Here is a 6,113-nt window from a genome sequence, read left to right as displayed (position 1 = left end):
CACTTGTTTGGGACTCTCTGTGCATCCTGGACTTGTAAGTACATTTCTTTCACCAGGTAGGGGAACTTATCTGTCATTATTTCTTCAAGTAGGTTTTCAATTTCTTTCTCTCGTCTCTTTCTGGCACCCCCATAGTGTGTATATTGGTACACTTGAAGCTGTCCCAGGAACTCCTTGCACTTTCTTCATATTTTTGGATTTTTTTTCTTTTTGTACTTCTGATTGGGTGTTTTTTGTTTCCTCATATTCCAAATCATTGACTTGATTCTCAGAATCCTCTACTCTACTGTTGAATCCCTACAAATTGTTCTTTATTTCAATTAATGTATGCTTAATTTCTGACTGGTTCTTTCTTGAAAGTCTCACTAAGTCCCTTGAAGCCCTCATGAAGATCTTTCAGTAACCTTATAACCATGGTTTTGAACTCTCTATCCAGTAGAGAGTTCCATTTTTTTTTTTCATTTGTGACATGTCTCTTTGTCTCTGCAGTTTGGCTGCTTCCCTGTTTTTGTTTCTATGTATTAAGTAGAGCTACTATGCCTCTTGGAATTGGTAGAGTGGCCTTGTGTAGTAGGTGTCCTGTAGGACCCAACGGCTCAACCTCCCTAGTCACCTGAGCTGGGCACTCTAGGTACACCCCAGTGTGACTGGAGCCTTGACTGCTGTTGGTGTCTCTTGGAGGAGTTGACCTTCAGGCCAATTGGCTGTGAGGACCAGCTGCAACTACAGTGGGAGAGCTGCTGTGCAGGAGGCAAGGAGCCAGCTGTGAAGCAAAGTAGGCTGGTGCTAGTGCTGAGTCTTGGGCCTTTTATTGATAGGTTTGGGGCACACTATCATCAGCTGCAGCTTGTTTGAGAGGTTTTAGCAAAGTCTGAAGCCTGAGCCAGGACAGGCCATTCATATAGAAAAGCTGCTGCAAACACCTTGGGTGTGGCTGCAAATTGGATGGGGCAGGACCTCAGAGAATCCCCAGGGTGGAGCTAACAGTGTGCTCCAGGCTAATTGAGATTCAGCTATGGCTGCCAGTCAGCCCTGCAACAGGGGTGGTCCCAGCACAGGAACAATGCACCTGTCTGGGAGGAAGCAGTCCCTGGGTTCTTGCCCCGATTTCAGACAGTCCAGTTCCTCCTCATATGTGTCTGGGTCCTCCAGAGCTACTTGGTGCTGGAGCTCAAAGGTATTGAGTTCAAGTACACTGGCCCTTTAAAAGGAACACCTGGATCTCCAGCAGCCTCCATGTCATTCAACCACAATCCCTGCTGGTTTTTACAGCCTGTAGTTAGGGGACGTCTCTTCCCAACTTTGGGACCCTGGGATGGGGTCTGGTGTGGGGCTGGAATCCCTTGCTCCTCACAGGCAGCCTCCACAGATGATCTCCCTCCCAGTTAAAAAAATCACACCTGTGGATGTCGGACCAGCCGGTTCTGCACCTCCATCCCTCCTACCAGTCTCTATGTGCTCTCTCCTTTACTTTTCTAGTTGTAGGACTTCCATTCAGCCAGCTTTTAGGTGGTTCTGAATGATGGTTGTTCTGTATTTTAGTTGTAATTTTGATGTAGTTGTGGGACATGGCGAGTACAGGCGTTTACCTATGCTGCCACCTTGGTTCCGAGGAATACGAATTGTTTTTAAAAAAACAGAAGTAGCAAGCTGTGAAACAACTTCAAGTGGAGTCCCTGAAAGAAATGATAGGGTTTGGAGGGAGGCAGGAAAAGTAGAGTGGCACCTCATTTCTCGAACTTAATTCGTTCCGGAAGGCTGTTCCAGAAGCGATTTGTTCAAAAACCGGATCATTTTTCCCCATTAGAAATAATGCAAATTGAAATACTTATATACAGTGCATGTCTAATGTACTGTTTAATTTATAAATAAACACTTCTTTTCTTAAATGTATCAAACCACCCTCTACTAGCCTTAAACAAATTTTTCATATATCACTGCCTGGGAAATGCTATCACCAGCTAACTGCTTTTCATTTATCCAATCAACAATTTTTCTACCAATTCAATTGCCTGTGACTATTGTTTTGTGAGCACTTTCACACCCTTAGCAACATTAGCATGCTTGATGGCCTCGTTATGATTAAAATTGTACTGGTCATCGATTTTGCCAGCAACAAAAGTGTTCTGCCCTTTGCTTGTTGCCTCAGAGATGCTTTTTGTCATGCTGAGGTATCAGCGTGAAAGGATTGTCAGGTCGAAAACTGAAGTTTTGGTTGACATTTGGTTAATTTTTTTTCTATGAACAACTTGGTTGAGAACCAAATTGTTTGAGATGGGAGATGTTCAAGAACCAAGGCTTGACTGTATTTGAAGAAACAATGGCCAAATTTTTTCCAAACTTGATGAAAACTGTATAAACTCACATCTATCACTGCCAAACATAAGCTAGACAGAAAGGAATTCCAGTATCCCCCGACCTGGTCCTCCCAGTCCCAGTACCAGGCACGATGATTGCTCAGGCATGACAGTGCCCTCTTCCCTTCCCAGATGCATCCCCTCCATGCACCTCCCAGGTCCCTAGCCCCCCACCCCATCTCTCCTGGCCATGCTCATCACCTCCGCCTGGACACTCTAGTGACTTCCACATGGACTCCTCCTGCCCACTCTGCCCCACTAATAGCCAGTGATTGTTCAATGTTTAAATCATGCCGTTCCCTTGTTCAAAATCCCCAGTTGGTGGGAAGTACGTTTTTCTTCAAATAAACCCACGTCCTGGTCCCACCTGCCTTTTTGCCCTCCTAGCCGCCCACTCTGAGCTGGGCTCAGTCTCTAGGCCTCACCACCCTCAAAAATGACATTGCTTGATCATTACTCAGCCCTCTCCTCAGAGGTCAGATTCTCTGAGATGCTTTCCCAGACCACCTGAAATAAAGAGCAGCCTCCTTCTCAGCCCTCAGCCCTCAGCCGCCACCAGGACCCTGGCTCTCTCTTCCTTTGTCTTTCTTTAAAGCACTTGCCAGGACCTGAGATTCTGTTGTATGTTGGTCATGTCTGTTTGGTTGGTTGTTGTTGTTTTCTTATCCTCAAGAAGATTAGTCTAGTGCAGTGGTTCTCAACCTTCCTAATGCCGCGACCCTTTAATACAGTTCCTCATGTTGGGGTGACCCCCAACCATAAAATTATTTTCGTTGCTACTTCATAACTGTAATTTTGCTACTGTTATGAATCGTAATGTAAATATCTGATATGCAGGATGTATTTAGGCGACCCCTGTGAAAGGGTCGTTTGACCCCCAAAGGGGTCGCAACCCACAGGTTGAGAACCACTTGTCTAGTGGGTCAAACAAAACACCCTTGCACATACTGGGCAGGCAAGTCATGGGGATAAATGCTAGAATGTTTTTGTGTATTGTGGACAATGGTGACATATCTGAGACCTGTGGAAGCCTGTGGAATGGAAGATTCTCTCATTGCCTGAGGGGGAAGAGGTGTCAACAAAGGCAAGATCAATTTGTCCAGTGTCCACTGTGTGCCTGGTCCAGTGCTGGCCACTGCATGGTCATCATCTCATCAGTCCTCTTCAGAACCCAACACCCTTCCTTTCACAGGCAGGAATATGAGATGCAAGACTTAGATGATGCCCGAGGCCTAGCTGACCCACTATCCAGGGGAAGACCTGATCATAGAGGTGATGCTGGAGCTGAGATTTAAGGATGAGCTGAGACCAACAAGTCGACCCGTCAGGGAAGGGAGCTGTGGACTGTGAACAATTGAGAGAACAAGATCTGGACTTCCTAGAAATATCACAGTGGGTGGGTTGAGATTTCATTCCCCTTAAAATTATTCAGGTAATTCCTTCCAATTGGCTACTTTTTCAAAAAAGATCTGTATTCGATTGTGATAGATTATGTCTGATTATGTTGATTTAAAAAATGAGGGCTCTCCCTTTAAGGCCTTTCCCATCATCCTCTTCTTCCCTGGAGGGGCATTGCTTTTGCTTTTCTCTCTCCTAAGCTCTAAAGTCCCTTCTTTTGCATCCATAACTTGTTTCCTGAGCCTAAGCAGCCCTACTGACTCCTTTCTACCTCTGTAACTTTCTAAATAAACTTTCTCTTATAATTTGAAAAAATAATCGGGGTTCTGCTTTTTTCTTAAAGCTGTGTTTTTATTTTTTTTTTAATATTTTTATTGATTTCAGAGAAGAAGGGAGAGGAAAGAGAGATAGAAACATCAATGATGAGAGAGAATCATTGATCGGCTGCCTCCTGCACTGGGATGGAGCCCACAACCTGGACACGTGCCCTTGACCGAAATCGAACCCGGGCCCCTTCAGTCCGCAGGCATCGCAACGCTCCATCCATTGAGCCAAATGGGGTAGGTTAGGGGTTCTGCTTTTGTACTTACTGAAATGTCCAGAGGCAGGGCTCCTGGCTTGGCGGCTCTGGTGCTCCGCCCTCTTTTTTCAGCGGTGCTGTGTGCTTGTCAGCACATGGTCACAAGGAGGCTGCTCCACTCAGGCATCCCCGAGTCCCGGAAGAAGGAAGGGGACAGACAGAGGGCGAGGCCCAGAGGCATCTGCCTGTTTTAAGCAGCTTCCCCAGAAGCCCCACCCAACAGCTCCCACTTCTGTTTCTGTGGCACACCCGCCACGCACCCCTAACTGCAAGGGAAGCAGAAAGCAAACCGTGCTTTTAGCTGCCCACCGTTGCTGGCCTGAGGAGCCAGGGCTCTTTGGGTAGGAAAGAGGCTGAGGCAGCACCATGAACCAGGTGCCTGGACCTGCCCTCTGCAGCTCTTTCCTAAGGAGATGTTCACGCTGCCTCCACAGGACAGACAAGCTCCTGGGACCGGGCCACCAGCGCAGACACGTGGGCCATGATGGAGGCTGTTGGAGACAGCCTGCTCAGTGGCACCAAATGCCGGGCTGCCACTCTGAAAAGGCAGCCGGAGCGCGCGCAGGCCTCCAGGCTGGAGAAGTTATAGCTGGTGGCCCAGCAACTGGAAGCCCCGCAGCTCTCCCAGCAGAGGAGGGCGCTCCTGCAGCGCACGGAATGCAGCATGGGCCCCAGGTCCCCCCAAAGAACACTCTCCATCAGGCACTGCTTGCTTTTCTTTTTAAATTTAATTTTTTAAATAGAGTTGAGGTACAGTATAGTTTCAGGTGATCAGGACCTACTTTCAAGAGCTCATTAAAGAATGGGCATCACTGCCTTCCCCCGCTCTGCCCCATGCTGACCAAGTGCTGACCTGCTCCGCAGGGCTCCAAGAGGCCTGGCAGCCGGGCTGTGCCTGCAGGGCCATCTGTCCCAACAGGCACTAGAGGATATTGTGCAAGGCAGCACCAGGTTCTGTGCCAAAGTCAAATAAAGAGGCAAAGCTTCCCCAGAACCCATCTCATTCCTCCTCTCCTTCCTCCGCCAGCGAGACCTCTGCACAGGGAAGTGAGGTCGGGCCTAGGAATCAGTCTACAACTTTTATCCTTTTGGCTGCAACGTTCAAGTTGCTACATTTCATCTTTTAAAAATATTTTTTCCACATTGTGGTATCTCTCTTGATAAGTGGTCTTACGTTGGTAATTGATCGTCCAAAGATTTTAAAAAACAATCAAACAGGTATCTGTTTAAAAAGCACTTGTTTCTTGAAGCTCACACAGGCAGCCTTGAATGGTAGGGGCCACTGGCTTGGCCACTGGTGTGGGTGTGCAAGAGGTGAGTCCTTAGCACAACTGAACAGAACAGCTTTGTGCTCTGAAGACTCACAGTGCACTGTTAGCTCAGTTGAGCCTCAGATGCCAGAAATCACAGTAGCAATGGTTTCCCAGAAATGAGGCCCGTGCCCGTGGCCAGTTCTCACTGCAGCTTTTCCTTTTCCCTCACAATAATAACAACAATTTGTTGTATGCTTAGTGAAAGGGTTAACTGGAGAAAGCAAGGCTTGAGCCTTAAAAAATCTAACCAATGTCAAAGGGAAAGCTCAACAAGACAGGGATGCCTACTCTCACCACTCCTGTTCAACATAGTACTGGAAGTATTAGCCATCGCAATTAGGCAAGAAGAAGAAATAAAAGGCATCCAAATTGGAAAAGAGGAAGTAAAACTGTCCTTATTTGCAGACGACATGATATTATACACACAAAACCCTAGAGACTCCATCAAAAAGCTATAGATTTAAT

This window comes from Myotis davidii, unplaced genomic scaffold, assembly GCF_000327345.1.
Source record: "Myotis davidii unplaced genomic scaffold, ASM32734v1 scaffold1224, whole genome shotgun sequence".
Classification (NCBI taxonomy): Eukaryota; Metazoa; Chordata; class Mammalia; order Chiroptera; family Vespertilionidae; genus Myotis; species Myotis davidii.
Note: the sequence above shows the minus strand (reverse complement) of the source record.